Consider the following 22,936-nt stretch of genomic DNA (forward strand, 5'->3'; position numbering starts at 1 on the left):
CTATATTTGGACCACAAAAAGGTATTCCAGACCAGAGGTCACGGCAAATCGTCTACAGAGGTATGCAATTTTTTTATCGGCGTACAATTATGTTATTGAATACGTACGCAGTGAGAATAACAGTGCAGATTATCTCTCGCGCGCGCCGCTTGCACTTAACAACAGCGCATCGTCGCCGGGTCGTGACGTCACAACAGCTCAGGAATTCGATGACCGCGCGGCGTATATAAACTTCGTAGTAGATGGATGCTTACCTTTAACAGTTGAAGATTTGCGTCGCGAAACGTTAAAGGATATGCAGCTGCACAAAGTATGTGACTTTGTTAGGAATGGTTGGCCGAAAAAAGTTAGCGATAACCATTTAAAACCGTATCATTTATGCAGAAATGAATTATCAGTAGAGAACGGATGCGTAATGAGAGGGCACAAAATTGTTATACCGTTATCGCTTAGGGAACAAGTTTTGCAGGAAGTTCATAGTTCCCATCTAGGAATAGTTAAGTGCAAATCGGAAATTCGTTCGAAATTTTGGTTTCCTGGTGTAGACCAAGCAATTGAGAGGATCATCGGCTCTTGCAACGTATGCATTCAGCTACGTCCTTCTCCGCCGCGGGTGACAGTAGTGCCATGGCCGTATCCTGAGTACGCGTTTCAAAGATTGCATATCGATTTTCTCGGCCCAATAAATAACCACTCATATTTGGTTATAGTTGATGCTTACAGTAAATGGGTCGAGTGCTTCGATGTGAAATCAAACACATCGACGCATAGTGTTATTGAGAAGCTCTGCGAAGTGATGTCTCGATTCGGTACCCCGCAATGTATAGTCAGTGACAATGGCACGGCGTTTACTTCAGACGATTTTAAACAATTCTGTTCGCTAAACAAAATAACACATTTAACGAGCGCGCCGTACCACCCAGCTAGCAACGGCCAGGCCGAAACTTATGTAAAAGTTATTAAAAAAGGAATAAAATCTGTACTTATGTCAAATATTTCGAATGCTAAAATGAACTGTAAACTAATGAAGTATTTATTTGACTACAGAAATTCCATTCATTCGACCACTGGTACTTCACCAGCGCAGTTAGTTTTTGGTAAAAAGTTAAAGTCCAGATTAGACTTATTAACCAATGTAAACTCACCGCCGTCTTCGTCCACCAACTTCGCCTCGTCGGTTAAAGATAAACAGTCCTCACAGGTTAATTATCACGGCGGCACAGAGAGAACCGATTTTAAAATCGAGGACCAGATATTATATAAGAAATATATTAATAAAAACAAATTTCATTGGGTAAGAGGAAAAATAACAAAAAAACTAGGTCAACGGTTGTATTTAATAGAAGATCAAGAAACATGTAACGTTATAAAAAAACATATCAACCAAATTGTTTTATACAAAGGGAAACAAACCAATTCACCCACTACGGAATGTATGGTGCCCACTACACACATGTTGCCGAGCACACAGGAGCCAACCGTATTCCTGCCCGTGCCTGGCCCGGTCGCCTCCACAAGCGTCAGCCAGCCAGTCGCAAGGCCGACTTTGCCGGCGCTGCCAGAGGAACCCAAAGACTTGGACACTTTTCATCCGGCAGAGGGGGAAGAGGGTAATAATATATCCCCAGAGGGTCAGTGCTCTCAGCACCCCGAGAACGCGGATGGCCAACGTGTCCACTTCTCCCCGGAGGACCAGCCACCTCAACAACCCGGGAACTCCGATCCTCAAGACACGAATGCCCTAAAACCCTTGCCACCGCGGCAAGCTAGACTTAATTTAGATTTTAAGAAATACTTTTAAGGTATTGTTAAATAAAGGTGGAGGGATAGTACGTATGATTAGTAGCGGCTGCGCCCGCGCCCCCCCGCGGTAGGCCTATTATCAATAAACCAGTGTGCAAATAGCTACGGTGCGTTTCACTCGTGTCCTCATTTACGTACCAGTCTCTATAGGCTACGGTGGCCAAAATCGAGAAAACAACTGTCTAAAAATCGAATTTAGCGCGGAGTAAGTACCAGGGCCTCATCAGTTACGAGAAGGTGTCGTTGACCAACGCGGCGGCGCACGGTGGGCTGAAAATCGGCCTCCATAGAAATAGAAACCGAACTCTTAAATTTGAACTGTTTTGTATTGTAATAGCTTTTGTTAGGTTTTATTATGTCCCAAAATTAATCTTAGCTAATTTGGTTGGAAAAATAATTAATTATATTTTTTTTTCAAAATCTTTGTATGGCGCATATCAGAAAAATCGAGTTTTCTCCGAAAATAAAAAGTTAACCGTAATATCCTGACAGATGATTTTAAAACCAATTATTCTTGATTTTTCCACATAATTAGAATTTTCCTACGGGGTGCACTTTTTTTTTTAATCGATATATGTATATATATTTTTTTTTTTTTTTTTTTTTTTTTAATACGGTTATACTCGTTATTTTGACTACAAAAAATGAATTTGAGTTTGATCGAACCAATAACTTACGCGTAGTGAATTTTTGTTCTAAGCAAATGTATGGAGCGTACGAGTAAAACGGATTTTTTTTTCAAAAATTAAACTTATACCGTAATATCCTTGCAGATGATTTAAGTACCAATTATTAATGATATTTTGACATAACGCGAACTTTTCTACCGTATGCACTTATTTAACAAAAAATAAAAAACTTATTTTTTCATGCTGAAATAGCTTTTTCTCATTGTTTTAATCAAATAAATAATAAACATTGAAGAGTTACAAGTATAAAATTGAAAATAAAACCATTACATCCTTTACATTATTACCCTTGTATCCTCTTTATTACATTATCTTTGTACTTAATGAAACAATATTTAACAAATTTGACATATTGACAACTGATGAGTCTAAAATTAATGATCGTTAATAAGGTCCGGTTACAATCATTAGTAGATACTACGAATTTACTTAATTAAATAAATATCAGTAACATTATCAATAATTGGTTTACATAAAAACAGAAATAAGTATATGTAATGCTATCCTAATTAAAAGTTGTTCGCAGAAATCGCGAAGCGTCTGGTTGACGTAACTGGTGACCGAAGAGCTGGCGGCTACCTCGCACAACGTATCAGCATTGCGATACAGCGAGGAAATGCCGCCAGCATCCTTGGTACAATGCCTCAAGGGCCTATTTTAGATTCAAGCTAGTTATTAATTTCGTTTAGTAGTACCACTGTATATATATTGTATGTAAATAAATGATTTAAAAAAAGTATTCTAATGCTAATATTGGAATCCTGAAAGTTTAGTTTTCCTGGTCGCTTACTTCCGAATCCGTGTCCATTTCAGAATCAGCGTACACATTTGAGGTATCTGTCACTTCTTCTTCTTGAGGTTCCAGACAAATGAATAATTCTAAAGTTTCAGGGAAGAAAGCCTGTTTCTTTTTTCCACTTATTGTTGGCCTCATTGAAGAAAGGTCAGGATCGGAAGACAAAAGTAACATATTAAAAACATCCCTGTTCGAATCTTGTCTCGTTTTTTTTTTGTGAGTGATGCTCTATGAACATTCTGAAGTCTTTGTTGCGTGCCTCGGATGCTTCTTCAGAGATAATATATGACCAATCGGTACGATATCATTTTGTGCAATGATATCTGTGCCATGGATCAGCAATTGATGCACTGTTGGGGGCATCTTATACCAACTGTAAAATTTAATATAGTCGTCCGCTGTATCTTTACAATAGGCTTTAAACTTTTCAGTGTCAATTACCTCACCTGATGTGACAGCTTGCAGAATTACAGCAAATCTCCGAATCAGTTGTTTGTCCAGTCCAGTGATATTAGCCGTTTTTTCGGGATCTTCGAAAAATTTTCGTGCTGTGTTTCCATCATTCGTTGTTCCAGAACCTTGTTTTACTACATCGACTAAAAGATTTAGTTCGTCTTTGAAGCGATCTTGAATAATCTTCTTCCGTAGTTCCATCTTCTGTTTAAGGCCCCTCTTTTCAGTTGCATAAAATTCCAATCGATATGCTATATGAAGAAGGCATTCCATGGTATTGATCCGGGCATGTAAAGATGATAGTCCAAATTCATATAAGGTAGTATCAGGCACTGTTTTTCTCGAAACTTTGTCTATATTGTTCATTTCATTAGGCTTAGATAAACATAAAACGCATGTTGCACTTGACCTAGCCTGTGAAAGATATGTCCAGATTTTGTCATCTACCATCGTCATCTTCAGCTTATGTGTCACTTTGTTGTTCCTATGTTCTGTGGGCACTAGGTCTTTGATTTCATCGTCCATTTTTTTCTTTTGAGCTAGAACAAAGTTTTTGTTCTCTTTAGTAAATGTAAATTGCTTGGGAGACAATATGAAGCAGAACATGGTTTTGGATTTGTCCAAATTGTTTTGTCGCCAGAGATAAGCTTTAGTGGCACTAAAGTCGTCATAAAAATGCTTGAGTCATCTTGTTCACTGCCACCAATTTTCTGCTTGTACCGGCTTTGACTGGAAGCACCGTCAAATCCCCATTTAGAAATTAAACTTAAACTGCATGTCTTCTACTTGTTCCTGTAAACTATTCAAAATTCGTGTAACTGTTAAATCCAGCAAAGCTTGCAATGTTATCTCACACGAAAAATCCGTTATAGTAACAGATTGCGTTGGTGGATAACAATCTAATTTAGCCTTCTGCACTTTATAATACGATGGGTATAAGTTTGAAGCACCCTCTCTGATGGCTGTCTCTCGTAAAGTTATGTATTGCCATTTACTTAACTTCAAAGAAATCAGTAGACCTAATGCCTTCTCTGCTGTAAGTGACGCGGTAGAACCAGGCTTCTTGATGATTGCAGTGAATTTCTGGACTGCTTCTGGGTTCTTTAACATATATTCTATCACTGATGCAATTTCACCCCGACCATCTTCTTTTAAAAGCTTTACAGCTGAAAACACCACTTCGTCTGTGTTTTCAACGCTTAGATCGCTGCATCTGTTTTTTTACTGCTTCGTTCCGAGGTCTTCGAATGGTTTACGTTTCAATCGCGTCATAGTTCCAGTTGATGATGTGCTTAGTGTATGAGGAATGAGATCACTGCTGGTTGATGCGTGAGCTAACTGAAGATCCAACTGAAGATAAAAGCAATTTGGCCAGTCAATATTTGCTTCTAACCAAAATCCATACATTGTTCTAAATTTTTCTGTGTTTCGTTGGCTTTTCTTCCATCTGTCAGTAGCAGCTCTTGTAAATCTTCGGCAAACTTCTTTGAAGGTGTCACGATCTTCTTCTGATAGGTTATTTTAAGGTTTGATTTAGTTAGCACTATTTTAAACAAAGCTTCGTGATTTAAACTAGATCCTTGAGATTTTAGGATAACAAACAAGTCCAAGTTCGTAATAAGACTGTCCATGGTTTATGGTCGTATAAGTTAGCGGTTAAGAAGCTCAAGATGAACTAAAATATAAAATGTACCCCTTACCTATTTATTGCTAGTACTAATGAACACCACCATTCTACGAGTATATCATTGCTATTGTAATTAGTTTTACGTCTAATTATAAGCATAATGATTAAAACTAGGGCATGCAGTACCGGTTCCGGTACCAAGAATTTCATTTCCCGGTTCTGGGCATGGCCGAAACCGGGATTCCCAGTTCTTCCCGGTTCTCAAGGCACCTTACGATTATTTTTAAGAAATTGCTTGTGTTAGCGTACAATCTTTATGAATGATTTATTTTCATATGAATAATTGCATAAGAATTAATATATTATGACTTATTTTATAGTAAACAAACACTTAATTGGCGTTCCAACCTATTTTACGAAATTAACCGGCACACTGCCTCCGCCTGGGCCGAGCCACACGGCCCGGCCGTAGCGTAGTCGATGCACTCAGCACTACGACGGCACGGCCTGCCTGCACGAATGTCTACTTTACTAGGTTAGTTTGTCGGGTTATTTGAGTCCCCGTTTCATAGCACTATTATTAAATGTTATATTATGTCCCGAGCTAAAGTACTAAAACATTACTCATCAAACATCAAACTCAACATTTATTCAGCAAATAGGCCACAAGGGCACTTTTACACGTCATCATTGAATTTACATACAAGCAAAAATAATAAAATAACAATACATCCACATTTTTATAAAATAAAACTAACAATTCAAACGAATGTATTACAATTACTTAGAGAATGGGACTACTATTATTGAAATGGGAATAAATAGTCATATGATGAGAACCGGGAAGTACCGGTACCGGGTCTTCAGTACCGGTTCTTTTGACACTATAAAATTCCCGGGAATTCCCGGGAATATGAGAACCGGGAATTCCCGGGAGCATGCCCTAATTAAAACCTTAATGATTAACCTGCATTCATAATATCTACTAACGATTGTAACCGGACCTCATTAATGATCATTAATTTTAGACTCATCAGTTGTCAATGTGTCATTTGTTAAATACTGTTTCATTAAGTACAAAGATAATGTAATAAAGTGGATACAAGGGTAATAATGTAAAGGATGTAATGGTTTTATTTTCAATTTTCTACTTGTAACTCTTGTATGTTTATTATTTATTTGATTAAAACAATGAGAAAAAGCTATTTCAGCATGAAAAAATAAGTTTTTTATTTTTTATTAAATAAGTGCATACGGTAGAAAAGTTCGCGTTATGTCAAAATATCATTAATAATTGGTACTTAAATCATCTGCAAGGATATTACGGTATACCTTTAATTTTTGAAAAAAAATCCGTTTTACTCGTACCCTCCATACATTTGCTTAGAACAAAAATTCACTACGCGTAAGTTATTGGTTCGATCAAACTCAAATTCATTTTTTGTAGTCAAAATAACGAATATAACTGTATTATAATAAAAAAGTAAAATATATATGTATATCGATTAAAAAAAAAAAGTGCACGCCGTAGGAAAATTGTAATTATGTGGAAAAATCAAGAATAATTGGTTTTAAAATCATCTGTCAGGATATTGCGGTTAACTTTTTATTTTCGGAGGCAACTCGTTTTTTCTGATACGCGCCATACAAAGATTTAAAAAAAAAATATAATTAATTATTTTTCCAACCAAATTAGCTAAGATTAATTTTGGAACATAATAAAACCTAACAAAAGCTATTCCAATAAAAAAAGTTCAAATTTAAGACTTCGGTTTCTATTTCTATGGAGACCGATTTTCAGCCCACCGTGCGGCGGGGCGCGTACCAGTACACGGTGTAGACGGGGGAAGAAAAATTTTTCCTTGCATCAATTCCTACAGTTCTGAAAGCTTTTTCTAATCAATATTTAGGGTTTACAGATGCCCACGGTACGATTATCCGGAGCGCCCTAATTGAGCCCTTCAGGAAATTAATGACCCTAAGGTCAAAGTCTAGAACGCTATACCGACAAAGTCGTACAGTCGGGAGGATGTATAAATTACATTTCGTTAGTTAGTTCATGATTAAGAACAAAGAAATCCCGAGAATTTCCTGTGAGCTGTGTAAAATAAGCTCAATCTATAGTTTTTTTTATAACAATCGATATAAATGTAACTTAGAAAATCCTACACAACTCGAAAATTCGATGATTTGGTCAAAATATAAATCTTTACTTATATGGAAACTATCACCAACGGGATACAATGAGATCTATTTATTATGGCGTATTTTTTGTTTTATGTTGCGTAAAAAACTAGTTTACTTAAACGTACACTCCAGATCAAAATATTTCTACAATCGTCCGTTTATTTAACACACTTTACCAAAAAAATATTGGAAATAAAACAAGTGCTTTGTGAGAAATTAAAATAAATAACAAATAAATTAGAGACTGCTATTTTAAAAACGCCGCCACTTTTGCGCAGACATGCGTAGAACAGATAACGTACCTGTTAGATAGAGCATATGAAGCGATTCAGGTTTTATACATATTATAATATATTGGTACTCCTTAAACTATATCGCCTGACTACGCAGTTGCATAATTCGGTTATTGTATTTAAGTAATGAAAAAATCAATAATAATCTAAATCATGGGGCAAACATAGGTTGATGTAGAACACAACAGTGTAGTGCGGTTAGCAGGTAATGGTAACATTCCATTTCTGACTGCAGCTGCACTACTAGTACTGAACGCGTCGCTGTTATTGTCAATTACCATAGTAAAATGAACAGTAATGCAGCTGTCGTTGGAAATGGACTGTCACCTTAATACATAATATACATATTTAATTTCGACAATTCACTTCGAGGTTTTTGTAAGGTTGTGCTAAATGCGTCTCTTTCTTCCTCAACATGGCATGTCACATGAAAGAGTATATGTTATGCAAGTAAACAATGCGAGGTCTATATGTGGTAGTCTATATAACCCGGGCTTTGTGCGTGACGCGGCAGCGGCACACGTTCCGACGCGTTACGATGCTGTGAGTGTGTGAATAAAAGGGAGGGGTATATTTTCGTTGTTTGGATACCGTTCGTATGATCATGACATTCTTGACCGGCCGATTAATATGCGTTTATTTTAATGTACCGGGTGTTTCCTGTAACACGACACGAGCAAATAATTAAACCATATATTGTACTCTTCAAACGATATACCTTTTGACTAACTACTTTTAAAAATTATGAAAACTTTAGATTTTCTCTTTTTTCATACAAATTAAATAATATATTCAGTATACGCTGTCATCACTATCAGAGTGTTTGACATTGCTTGTCATGCCTTAAAAATAACAAAATTTGCAATATATTGCATCTGAGAATAAACTGATGTGTAATAAAAACCAAAAAATAAGTTATTTTTAAGTTCCTGAACAAATGTCAATCAGTTTGAGAAGTAAAGCCTACAATTTAATGTCAATATTGCTCCTGGTATACGAAACACCCGGTATATTACAAACATTTGCGATATATAGGCTCATGGATTTTTCTGTAAATACTCGTAAATGTCGTTTACGAAAATTTTGAGGGTGCAGATTTCAAAATTGATGACTATTTTGGAATCCAATATCTGCCATATTGGAAATCGCAATCCACTGCCACGCAATCTACCTTTTATACCTGCCGCTGCCGTATGCTCTTATTCATAAAAGTCATTTATCTCATTTCCGAAATTGTTGGGGATGCAGATTTCAAAAATAATGTCCGTTAAGGAATCTAAGATGGCGGTCTTGTACTTTTTCATACAAGTCGTGATGATACTTGTTTCCAAATTTTTTGAGGATGCAGACTTAAAAACAATGTTCTTTTTGGAACCAAGATGGCGGCTATGCAATTTTCGTAAAAGTCGTCATGGTACTCATTTTCGAATTTTTGCGGGTGGGTGAATCAACTTTTAAATGTCCACATGATGAAATTATGGATTTTTTTTTGTTATTGTCCATATTTATGGGTGAATCAACTTTTAAATGTCCACATGATGAAATTATGTATTTTTTTTTCTTATTGTCCATATTTATCGATCTCTTGTTTATGATTATGTATAAAGCAGAGCTGTTTCTTTAAGACTTTAGTGATATTGACGAAAAAAATTCACCAGCTTAAATCTGCTCTGTCCCCTGGACCACCCAAAAGTATTTTTAGTCAAATTAGACATCAATTATTGGTTATCAATTATTTTACTTACATTAATTAAACAATGCAGTATAATTTTTTATCTTTATAAAAATAGCCCTCTGGACAACTCTTATTTTACATAATCGGAACTTTTTATCTATACGCGAAATAGTTACAGAAATCTAAGAAAATTGCTCCTGCTACTTTGTTTTATATTGTGTTATTGTTTCTACATAAAATATGAACTGCGCTCGAATTTAAAACGAAAAAAATAAAGATATGTGTTTTTCAATTTAGGGGCAACTAAGTTGTCCCATAGACATATCTGGTTGTCCAATGGAAATATTAATAATAAACCTTAAAGAGGGTACTAAATGACACAAATTTAATAAAATATCAGAAAGCACTAACAATATAGGTACGTTAGTGCTTTCTCATACTTTATTGAATTTGTTTCAGACCCTATAAAAAATCTTATCACATCGTTTTTGTCCAAGGGACAACCAAAATGTCCTATGGAGCAGGGATGTTGTGGATGCAGATTTTTTGACATCCGCGTATGCGGATGCGGATGCGGATGTCAAGATTTGGTACTTAAAAAACGTCAAATATTTCATTTTTAGCATTTTTTATTTAAAAAAAACGAAACGTTTAGTATTTGAGCAAGAATAGGCGCGTTTTATTTAATAAACAGTAACTTGGCCGACTTTTCGGGGTCTAGACGATTTTGTTATATATAATGACGAAATTACCTAGCACTTACGCCGCCGGCGCCGCCGCTAATACGTTCCTGTTACCGACTTGGCCGACATCCGCATCATGCGGATGCTCCGCATCGATTTTATGCGGATGCGGATGCAGATGCGGATGTTGAAAATAATGCGGATGTTCCGCGGATGCGGATGCGAATATTCGCAACATCCCTGCTATGGAGTACCACTTCCGTTGTCCAAGTGACTAGTTGTCTGAGGGACTTATCTGTGACTTTGAGGCGTATAATAAATACTAAAGATTTTTTGTGTTTATTTCACTCTTACGGTAAAATATATGTAAAATAGTATCTGGTACAATACAATTTATTGTAATATGTTAAGTATTTATGTATTTGTGCCAGTGATTCAATGGACTTATAATAAAGCCACCATCACTCTCCAACAGTACTCGACCGACTGACGCCGCGAGTTTCGTGTTATCAAAATGGGTAGGCCTATCTGCTTATCAGAAATTTGAACTTGTCGTCAAGTATCTTGCTACGTTATCTATATTTAGATTTTATAACTAATTTATGGTTGTCCAGTGGCCTGCATGGCGAAGATAATTCAAGGGACAAAATATAAACGCAAGAAATTCATAAACCGTTACATGCAAACAAGTAAACAACAAATCGGTATGTTTTATTGATGATACTTATCCATAAAAAGCGGCTAAGTGCGAGTCGGACTCGCCCATGAAGGGTTCCGTAGCAGCAAATAACATAATAAAATTGCGTGTTACGATTTATGTTGTATTAAAAAAAAACTACTCACTAGATCTCGTTCAAACCAATTTTCGGTGGAAGTTTGCATGGCAATGTACATCATATTTTTATCATTCCCTTATTTTATACGTTACAGGGGGGGGGGGGGAGGGGACACATTTTACCAATTTGGAAGTGTCTCTCGCGCAAACTATTCAGTTTAGAAAAAAAATATATTAGAAACCTTAGGGTAGTTTGAAAAAATAGAAATGGGTACTAAAATTAATAGTTTGGCAACAAAAACGGAGCCTTAAAATATATCAATATGAGTTGTGTTTTAATGCCGTTACAGCTTTTGATTATTTTTAGGCAGGTACCAAGTATTTATTTGGCAACTGAATTATTATATTGGAGACCATTTATGAAGCATATTTTAAAAAGAAAACGTTTCTATTAATTCAAAAATGAAGTTCTTTTAAAATATTTTGTTGGTCATTACACGGTCAACCTAACACGCTCCTCCTCGCTTTGCTCGTCGTCGCACCTATCTGTTGACTCTAGTAGAACACAGTGGTAACTATTAAAATTAGTAATTTAATATTTAAAGATCTAATGGTATAATGGCCATTAGGCGTGTCATGATTAGGAATATCCGACTATTAAGTATACTGACCATTACGTTTTGGAAAATTAATTCGAGGTGTTTTGTGTAAAGAGTTCATTAAATTTAGCAGCTTTCGTGTTAAAATACTACCTAGCTGAAACGATATGGTCAGTTATGACTATAGTTGATTACTTAGGTGTGAACAACTAGATGACAATTAAATTATATGATCGCTTTAAAATATTAGTTGCCAATTTATTATTTTAGTCGCCAACCTATCTATCACTTTAAGTTCCCTATAATTTTTTTGGGTGGCTTGATTTTGCTGCCAGTTATTTTAATAATATGATGCTTATATTTGAGGCTAATATATATTTTTTGGCGCTAAAATATCAATGCACAGCCAAATTATATTATTATATACCCAATGAAAGTTCCTGTTTAATATTTTAGTTGCCCGGTTAATAATAAGCCCAAAAAAAAATTCTTGAGTTTCAATTTTAAGTATGGGGACCCCCAAAAATTATTGTTTTTTTTCTATTTTTGTGTGAAAATCTTAATGCGGTTCACAGAATACATCTACGTACTAGTACGTACCAAGGTTCAACAGTATAGTTCTTATAGTTTCGGAAAAAACTGGCTGTGACAGGGGACGGACCGACAGACAGACATGACGAATCTATAAGGGTTCCGTTTTTTGCCATTTGGCTACGGAACCCTAAAAATTATTATGTGTATTAATATCAATTCCGCGACAGTATTTTTTCATGATACAAAGTTTTATGGTGCGCTGTTGCAAGGGAACAATCTGTCCTACTATGGAAAACCAACTTTTGGTCTTTTGGACAACCAATAAAAAACGGGTATATTGTAAAACAACGCGAAATGTTTTGTAATAAAATGTTAGATAATATTAATAGGAACATAACGGAATACTAAAAAAACTCATACTCTTATATAGACTCAAACAATCGTTTTTGCGACTAGAACTTTTGTCTGATCATGATGATTTTATACGAAAAATTGCGAATCTTGGATTCCAAAACGGACATTGTTTTTAAAAGCTGCATCCCCTAAATATGTATTTGTAAAGAGTATCAACTCGACTTAAATGAAAAAGTGCATGACCGCCATCTTGGATTCCAAAACGGACATTATTTTTGAAAGTTGCACCCCCAAAAAATTCGGAAATGAGTACCATGACGACTTTTACAAAAAAGTGCGTGGCCGCCATCTTGGATCCAAAACGAACATTTTTTTAGGGTTCCGTACTCAAAGGGTAAAAACGGGACCATATTACTAAGACTCAACTGTCCGTCTGTCCATCTGTCCGTCTGTCTGTCACCAGGCTGTATCTCATGAACCGTAATAGCTAGACAGTTGAAATTTTCACAAATTATGTATTTCTGTTACCGCTATAACATCAAATACTAAAAAGTACGGAATGAATATCATAACGACTTTTACGAAAAATTGCAAGACCACCATCTTGGATTCCAAAACGGACATTATTTTTGAAATCTGCATCTCCGACAATTTCGGAAACATGTTTTGAAATCCGCACCCGATATTTTTTTTAAATAGTTCTCGTTTTAAAAATCTGCACCCAGGAACATCCAGACAACGACTATCATGACAGCCATTTTGTTAAAGGTCTTGGATTCTAAGTCAATTATTTACAAAAAGGTTTATCTAGCTTGCATTACGGTCGAAACCAGATCGTCAAAGATGGTCGTTCTTACAGCGTGATAAAGCGGTGTCCGTCACTTTGTGTGTGAAAAGTGACAGATATTTTATCACTTGAATAAAGATGGATAAAGCCATCCATAATGCACCGGCAGTATCGAGTAGGTAAAGGTTAAATGCAATACTAATTCTACTAAATAAACGGAGCCCATATTTTTCTCCATCCTGTATATAACTAGCGTTTGCTAACTCCTAAGATACCTACATCCTGAGTCGACGCGTTACTCTGCCCAACTAACATTAGGCGCTAAATTTAAGGGTTACAAGAGATTTATATAAGCGCCTATTTACTCTTTAGGTGTTGTTAGTACTCTAAAAATAGGAGTTATAGCCGGCTATAACCCCGTTTTAACCCCGGATTGGGCACAAATTTTATCACCGTAAGATTTATAACAGTGCTACAGTAGGGTTAGGGGATAAAAAAAGAGACATAAGAGCGGTATAGTGGAGCTACAATAGTGTTAATTAATTCTTTAGGAGCTATATGGGTTGCATATAGGTGACTACAAACTGTTGTAGTAGAAGAGCGCTAAAGTAGTGCTGTAATAGCGTTGATTAACAACTTAGGATTTAAAAGGGTGCCAAATAAGCGACTACTAACTGTTTGAGTAGTAGTGTAGAGCTATATAGTTGATACTTTCAGCTTTAGATGGTATATTAGCATTTAAAGTCAATATTTGTAACACTCAAGAAGGTAATTGCACATTTTTTCCTTAGCCCTGACTGCTTTGGTTGCAGATGTTTCCATTTTGTATTATTATTTGTAAGCTTGCACTGTGACAGCTTGAAGTGAAATGTAATGGCGGATAAATAAAAGCAAATAATTATTTTAGTTCACCGATGCCGGTGTTATCTGCGGATTTATGATGGCGAAATTAATTACACTGTCAATAACTATATGTATTACTAACAAAATTTTAAAGGGCCTCTGATCCTTTGCATATTTATCTGAATATATTATTTTTTAAATTGTGGTCCACCGTATTTAATTTTCGCAAAATTACACAATATACGTGAAGTCCGGTTTTAAATACAACAATACTAACATTATGTCTATAGTGAGTAAAATTATCGATTTTTATTAAGTATTTACGTTCTAATTAACAATTTTTGTTTTGCTTATTGATTCATCGGTCATATTAACATGGCGCTATAGGCTTAGGTTGTAAGTAAGACTCTAATAACACTATAAGATGTACTAAGGTATTGAATAACGCCCGTCTGCGACTACATGATCTATAAAAGTGACTCATAACTTCTCTTTTCGACTGTAAGTGAGACAAGAGAGTTAAGAAGCGATTGCGAGTAACGGAGCTATAAAAGAGTTTTTATCGCCTGTTTAGAACCTTAAGTGAAAATTGCAGCTGCTTATTACTCATATAGATGTTAAGGTGGTAGAATTCACTTTGAGCTATAACACTAGCTGCTTAAGATCCATTATAGCGGCCAAAACGGCTATTGTGGATCTTAAAGCTATACATGGACTTCTTAAAGACCTTGATGTCACCAGAGCCTGTAAGCTTAGAGTATATAGCTATTCTCCAGCCGTTATATGTCTTTAGGTGATAAAATAAGTGCTAAGTGTCGCCTAATTGTTTGTTGGGTGCGGTCGCATGTTTTGAGTTATCGCCATTGCCCCCCCTCCCCTCCCGCCCCGCGCCGATCATTTAAATAATTTAAGGATAACCATTTTTACAATTGTGTCGAACGCTCAGTGTATTAATAGGAGATACTTTGACGCTGTGATAACATTCAGTACAGGCTTTATGGTGCATTAAAAAAAATACTGTAGAATTAGTGCGCGTGGGCTAAAATTCGTTATAATTGTTTAAAAAATAGTAAAAACAAAATCCCCTGGATTTTCTTTTTTTTATATTGAGTAGAATAATTGGCGTAGCAATATAGTGGAAAATCACCAAGTGTTTAATTAATGTTGTATAGTAATTATTTATTTTAATCATTTTTATTGCTCGTGACGTATGCACCACTAAAAAAGTGGGGGATATTTTACTTACAGAGTAAAATATTTAGTTTTGCTCTTTGAATAAAAAATCACTACTGTACAATTTAATGTTTACATCTTTTTAAAAACTAAATTTTAAAATGTTTTTTTTCGAAAAATCTCAATATATTTTTTTGAGATAACTTTACACATACATTCACACAATAGTGTTCTATAATATTCCAAACACAAATATACTGTAGGACATAATGTGATGTTCTCGAACAATTCAAAGTTTGTTCCCCCGTCTAGTGGGCTGGCCTTAGGCCATAACTCAAAAAAACCGATGTGGTATTTTTTGGTTTCCAATGACTGAATATTATTAGCTAATAAGTGTACTTTTATCAGGTATAAATAGATCCGGCATAACTAATTACTTTCATTCTCTAACAATCCTTGAAAGTTAACGCAACTCCCGTTTGTACGCGCTCTCTTATCAAAGGCTCATTAAGTGAACGTCATTAGTAGTGAATTCCTGAGGCGATTGTGATTTTAGTGATTATTATTAATATGGAGCTTAAGGCGTGCTTTTCCCGTACGAGCTAAGCGAACCAGTTTTTTGAATCCATCGGAAATATAAGAAACAATGTTTTAAAATTGTGAAAAAAATATATCTTATACTTAAGGATCTGGCAGATATGTTTTGGATCTCAAAAACATGATTAGATAAACTTTGCTCGATAGAAAAAAATTCCAAAGTTACGCCTTTTTTTAACAATAAATCAATCTCAGAGCTACAATACAAACTTTTTTGACTTGTTTTTTACATAAATGTATAGGTAATAAGATAATCTAGATGATTTGGATCACTTTGTCTCGGTAACATCATTAAAATAATTTCTATGTTTCAATACCTACTAAATCCGCAACCGCCATCACTCGCGAACGCACTTACGCCCTCTTCAGTCGCGCGGCAGCGCTTGTAGAGGACGGACCTGCGTCAGTGTGTTCCGCGCGGTCACGTGATTTTACCATTTACAAACAATGGGAAACAAAGCATATGAAACGTAAGAAAAAGTCACTAAGTGCTATAAAAACACACTTTCTGATAACAGAAGCATCTAATACTTTACGAGGTGCTTGAAAGCGCCTAGCTTTCCTACATCAACAGTTAAAATATTTCAGTATTTTCACTAGGTCAGCAACCAATTTCAATGTAGGTAAATAATATTATATTCCTAGATAATATAATTGTGAGTATGTAAGTATGATATATTTACAGTATTTCACCTTTACTGATATACCTACGTCCGATCTGCAAAATGATTACATTCCTTCGTGCTCTTTGACTCCTTTGAAAATCAGAAATTATTTATTTGGATTGATACAGTATGGGGATGTTACAATATATGTATAGTGTTACGCTTTTAGTATGAGGGTGCTGAAGGCGCCCGGCTTTGGATCGCATGCAACGCGCCACGCCCGTCAAGCGTGCAAATTCATCATCATAATCATAAATTTAAATAAATATAAAATGTCAAATTGAAATAATTGAAAAAATTACCCTAATAGGCATATCGCAATACAATTATTTAAGAACTAAATACATATCACTAATTTTAATATTTGACTACGGTCGACATGAATTAAATATAATTGAGAGTTCAAGGTACAGGCAGTTCATCTTGCGCTTGGTTGTATTAGTCTTGTTCGAGAAACTGAACACGGTGAAAAATAGAGATAATACTCCTAAAAATACGTATGATACCTCATTAGATTCGTCATAATGCCTAGAAAAATGCATTCGAAGCGTGTAGTAGCACACACAAAATATCAAAAGTTATAAGCAAAAAAAGGGGGAAAAAGTAGAGATCTTTAATTTCCCCAATATCTCAAAAAGTATTCATATTACGGTGCGAGATGGGTGGGGGGTGCTCGACCAAATGTCATAGAGGGCCCCAAGACAAAACAAACTGCATTTAAAATTTTTCAAAATGGCCGACTTTTTTTTTAATTTTTTTCAAGTTGGTCCGAGCGCGCTGAGATTTGACATGCGGCGAGCTTGGGGACCCAAGATTACCATGTGAAAAAAATTTTTTGGAAAAATCCAAAATGGCGGCGGACACGGGCCAAATTCAAATTTCCAAGTAGGTTAGGCGAGCCCGAAGGGCGAGCTTCAGGCTGGGAGGCCGAAGACCGACCCCGCGGAGGGCCGTCAGGCCCGGAGCTTTATCTTGAATGTCCAAGCATGCTCCACCCCCAATAATTTTGGGCGAGGCCGAAGGCCGAGCTGCGGGAATGACGAACAAAGCAAAATCCTATACAAAAAGTGTGTTAAGCGAGCCCGAAGGGCGAGCTTCAGGCAGGGAGGCCAAAGGCCGACCCCAGTGGATGGCCGAAGGCCCGGAGCCTCCACCCCGACTCCCAAAACGCGAGGCCGAAAGCCGAGCTGCGTGAATGCAGTTCCTCCAAACGTCCTACAAAGTCAACTTTCTTGATAAGCGGAGCCGGCGGGCCGAAGGCCCGACAGCGAAGCGTCAAGGCTCGCGAAGGCCGAAGGCCGAGCTCCGCGTTGGGCCGAAGGCCCGAAGCGTCACACGTGAGGAGGAAGTTGGAGCTGAAACACGACCCAATAGGAAAAGTTACGATTTCCCAAGCACGCGAGGCCGAAGGCCGAGCTGCGGGAATGAAGTTCTCGCATGCGGATCTTTTCTTTCTATCAAAAGTACAACTTTATTTATTTCTCCCTTTGGAAAACAAACTACTACACAACAATAACAACAGCAGGAATGGACTGCTACCAACAATGTGGGTTAGGTTAGGTTAGAACTGCGACCCTCACAGGAACAGACTGCTACCAGAAAAGTGGGTTAGGTTAGGTTACAAATGCGACCCTCACAGAAACGGACTGCTACCAGAAAAGTGGGTTAGGTTAGGTTAGGTTAGAACCGCGACCCTCACAGAAACGGACTGCTACCAGAAAAGTGGGTTAGGTTAGGTTAGAACTGCGACCCTCACATAACCAAGCAAGCGCAGCGTAGGACGTCCACCCACAAGATGGACAGACGACCTTGTTAAGGCCGTCGGAAGACGCTGGATGCGGGTCGCTTCCGACCGGAATGGAGGTCCAAGGGGAAGGCCTATGTTCAGCAGTGGACGTCTTATGGCTGAGATGATGATGATGAGTCAGTTACAACTTAATTAAAAAATATATATATAATGTACTTAATAAAATGTAGGTACCATCGGTGCGAGAGTTTGACTCGCACTTAATTGAATTATTTTCTTGAAAACATTGTTTCGTTAAAATTGTGTGATCATTAAAGTAGGTATAAAGTCGATAGGTATTGTAAACAATAATTTATTAAGTTAGGCAACAAAAGTATTGGAAATTGTGATAATGAGACCCACCAAAAACATTTTCATGTAAAATGTTGCCAAGACGAAACCATAAGGCTTGCACTGACAAAAAGTTATCAGAAATATACTTTGAAACTGTTTTTTTTTAAGTACTACTGATCAGTAACAAGTAACAACGTTTTAATTTCACGGCAGCGTTATTGAGTTAAAGGAATCTGTAAAGTAAAATTATTGATTAAGGTTAATATTCTTTATAAATAGAACCCTTAATTGACCGTCTCCTTTAAAATTGTTACTTTCCTTTAGGTACTTTAACTCGAACACGCTGAAATTGATGAAATTAAAACGTTCTTTACTGATCAATAATAAGTACACATGTCTATATACAAATAATAATTCTACATGAAATGATCAGAAATACGTAATGCAAAAAATACATACGTACATATACAATAAAAACTCTAAAACGTGACCATTTTCCGGTCTAGTTAAAATACTGCCATCATAAGATCATTATACTGTGACCCGTCTGCTATGTTTACCGTGCGCGGCGCGCGCTCACGATCTCGGCGAGCGGGTCGCGGGACGCGCGGGCGGGGCTTCACGGTTTGCCGCGCACCTCACCCCCTCAGATTCGTTGATGAGTCGAATCATATCGCCTTAAAGAATCAGGTATGTTGTTTCATCTTATATACAAAGTATAACTTTTTCATTAAAAGTATATTTATAATAATAGGTCTACGAGGTAACAAAAAGTCATACAAACAGGATTAGAATATTTTGTTTACTTAAACTTCTAGTTATGTTCCCAATGAATTCTAACATCGAAAGTAGTATTGTTTTGAAGCTTGATATCTCTAGATTAACGGCCATAAAAGATTATATGCAGACGCCTGCGGGTTTGATAGTTAAAAGACTGCTACGCCTGCGTAGGCCAGCGCGTAGCAGTTCTACGAAAACATTACGAATGGAAATTTACCCTTTTTCTTACTTTTTTCAGGTGATGTGTAGGTCGGATGTTTTACAAAGGGATTTTTATTTAACTTAGTAGTTCAGATACAGAAGGATGTTGTCAAGTGCTTAAAACAAATTAGTAGGAATGTTGCCAGATGTAGAAAACGTAGGTACAAGTGATTTGGATAACATAATAATGTACTTACATTGGTAGTAGACTTGTAATTTATTGGAAACCATCTTTGCGAAATCAGTGTATAGTTCTTAAGAAACATTCGAATTGGTTAAATGAGAAGCAATGTGATAATTTTCCAATAAAAATAAGGTGACTGAAAAGACGTTAAATATTGAATTGGGACAACCGTCATCATCGGGCAATTCGGAACCCTCTACTTCAGCCGAATGGCCAAAAAAAGGACTTTTCGGCTTGTAGTAAGCGGTCAAAACGCAGAAGGTTAGCAGGGTGGATTTCAGCACAAAAAATTTCACCATACAAAAAAATATTTTTTTTTAATGTTTAATTTAACACGATTCTAGCTGGGTAAAGTAATGGGGGGCTGTATATTGAGGATATGTATGGTATTTATACAATCATTTGTGGCTTATATTTGAAGTTATCGCTTTCGGAAAATAAAAACGCAAGATGGTGATGACAACCATGGTATGGTAATGACTCTTTTATAGACGGTAATGACACTGCATGTACGGTAATGACGATTTGGGAACTAATTTACATATGTATTAAAAACGTATTAAAAAAACAAAAACTTTTTTTAATTGTAAGACTTTAGAACTTTAATAAACATTACAAATAACATGTTTTTGAACATAAGACTAGCTACATAAATTATTTTTAGAAAATTATAAAAAATACATTTTATTCATATAAATAAATATATGACAAGTATTTTTATTGTATAATTTTAAATAATTTATGTTCCGAAATAGGCAATTTATGTATTCATTTATTTTTTTGGGTTTTTTCAATGTTAAATCATATTAACAATATTGTACTCTTATTATCAGTTTAAACCCGCATCTTCTTTTATCTACTGCATAACTTGGTATTTATGTCATATTATAAAATTACTGGCTTACCAATGAGCTTAATTTTTATGATATATTACTTTTTTTTGATAGTTTGATTCATTGCACAAGTTTGTATTTTTGTTGTTTTATTAATTAACTTTAAAAATAGCTATAATGATTTAAATCCATATATATGTTGTTTAATAGCTGTAGTTGTATATGTAGTTTAATAATCAGTGTTTTATAAGTTGCAAGACCCCTACTTGTAATGCATGTCATAAGTTACAAAATGTTAGGTATTGGGTCCGGTGACTACCCAATGGTATAATTATTGATTGCTGTAATTATATACATTAATTAATATAATATTATCAAAAAACATAAAGCCATCACGATAGTGAGCCAGTACCGTAGCCTATGGTCGCTTAAAACTTAATATATGTTGCTTGTTTAAATACTTTGTTTTAACACGACTAACATGCAATTACAGACTCTAAGTTGCACGATTTACATTATTAGATTATAAAAAAAGAAACATTTGTATGTTCTAAGTTCTAAATGACCAAAATTTTGCCTACTTCAGTCAAAATGTTAATTAAAAACTAAGCATCCTCTAGTGTGAAAGAAATAGTTATATCTTCTTCTACATTTATTCTACATTTATAAGGTAGACATTATATAGTGTTAGAAGACATAGAGAACGTTTTTCAAACATACAGCTTAATTTCATAATGAATTATAGCAAAATAACTAGAAAAGTTTCTGAGAACCGTCATCACCATACACATGAAATCATCACCTGTCGTCATTTTTTCCCGGTGATGATGGGTATGGTGTTGACGATTTGAGAGTTTCTTGTTTTTATTTCTAGAATACGAATAATAGTAGTTAATGTCTATGCTACACAAAAAAACTTCATGTAGTTTGTCATTCATTTCAATAATTATTTCTAATATATCATTTGTAACTTTTTTAAACCAAAGCATAACGGTGATGATGCTCTGTTGTGACAAACTACGTTTTACAAATTTGTTCGTAATATTTCTCACGATTCAATCATGTGACTTTATAGTGAAATCATTTTTGGCATTCTATATTAAAGTGAAAAATAGGGCAAGGACCTTTAGCGGTATTTCGTTGTTCATGCACAGAGATAAGCTCACATTGACATTACCATGACGGTGTTGACGAATATTCGTGACAAAATTTTAAATATTTTTAAATGTACTTTCTCGGTGAAGGAATTATTGCATATTTTTTCATGTGTTAAACAACAACCTGGAAAAGATATAAGTAAAAGAAAATTCGCAATCGTACGATAGGTATGCTATAATTTTCACTGCAAACAAAAAGGTTCTGATTTTTCCGGTAGACGGTGATGACTTTAGACACATAAAACTTTTTATATAAAAAAAACTATTAAGTTATTGGAGATGGTAATTGAAGGAACATGAAGATAATAGTTCTTAAAAACATATAAAAAAGTTGCAACTCGCACAACCTACTAGTTTTTTTTATAAAGACCGAACCATAAGTTTCCGCTGGATTTTGAAATCCACCCAGCAGCACTAGCAACCTTGGATGCATCAGCAGTCAACAACCTGACGAATATTAGCTAATTTAGAGATCAATCAAATCCTTACGATGCACGTGCTATCTCTTCTCACAGAAGCTATACTAACAAAACACCAATATTTGTTACTACGTACTTATAAATTTTCGAGTTTATCCTGTTTTACCTTCGTTTGGTAAAGTAATTGTGTGCGCGCACATAGACAAATACGAATCTCTTATCATTATCTAGTAAATTCAATAAAAGATTATATTATCATTTTCTAGTAAATTCGGACCCTATGATTACGGGCCGTAGGAAACTACCAAAAACAAAAAATCTATAGTTGTCACAATGTGTTCTTATTTAACTAGATGTTTAAAATACATTTTAGATGAATCTAAAATATTAGTTGATCTATGTTAGTTTTTTAAGGTGACTGACACGTGACGTGAAATATTTTGCGTTGCATAATTTGTACGATATTAGCATCTCTGTAAATATATAATTTTTAATTTTAAATATAGATTTTTACAATATAATTGATAAAAACTATTTGTTCTATTATATTATTCAAGAATACGTTGTAATTTATTTCTTAATTCAATTTTTATAAGGCTTTAAAATTGTACGGATTTTGCATATTTTTTTGTTATTAGTTAGATTTTTATTATGATAAAATATACAAAGAAGAACTATTTATTACTGTTTTTTTACTAGATATTTAAACAACAAACATGAACATATTTTTATTTTGAGGGTATCTTTGA

General features: G+C 35.4%; 1 long non-coding RNA gene across 1 annotated transcript; it reads left to right on the forward strand.

Annotated features, from left to right (window-relative positions):
- The first annotated feature begins 2,137 nt into the window (after positions 1 to 2,137).
- Positions 2,138 to 6,708, forward strand: LOC134805490 (uncharacterized). Its single transcript, XR_010146299.1, has 2 exons — positions 2,138 to 2,495; positions 6,490 to 6,708. It is a non-coding gene; the product is annotated as an uncharacterized LOC134805490 (long non-coding RNA).
- The last annotated feature ends 16,228 nt before the right edge of the window (positions 6,709 to 22,936 follow it).

The sequence above is a fragment of the Cydia splendana genome, unplaced genomic scaffold, assembly GCF_910591565.1.
Source record: "Cydia splendana unplaced genomic scaffold, ilCydSple1.2 scaffold_122_ctg1, whole genome shotgun sequence".
Classification (NCBI taxonomy): domain Eukaryota; kingdom Metazoa; phylum Arthropoda; class Insecta; order Lepidoptera; family Tortricidae; genus Cydia; species Cydia splendana.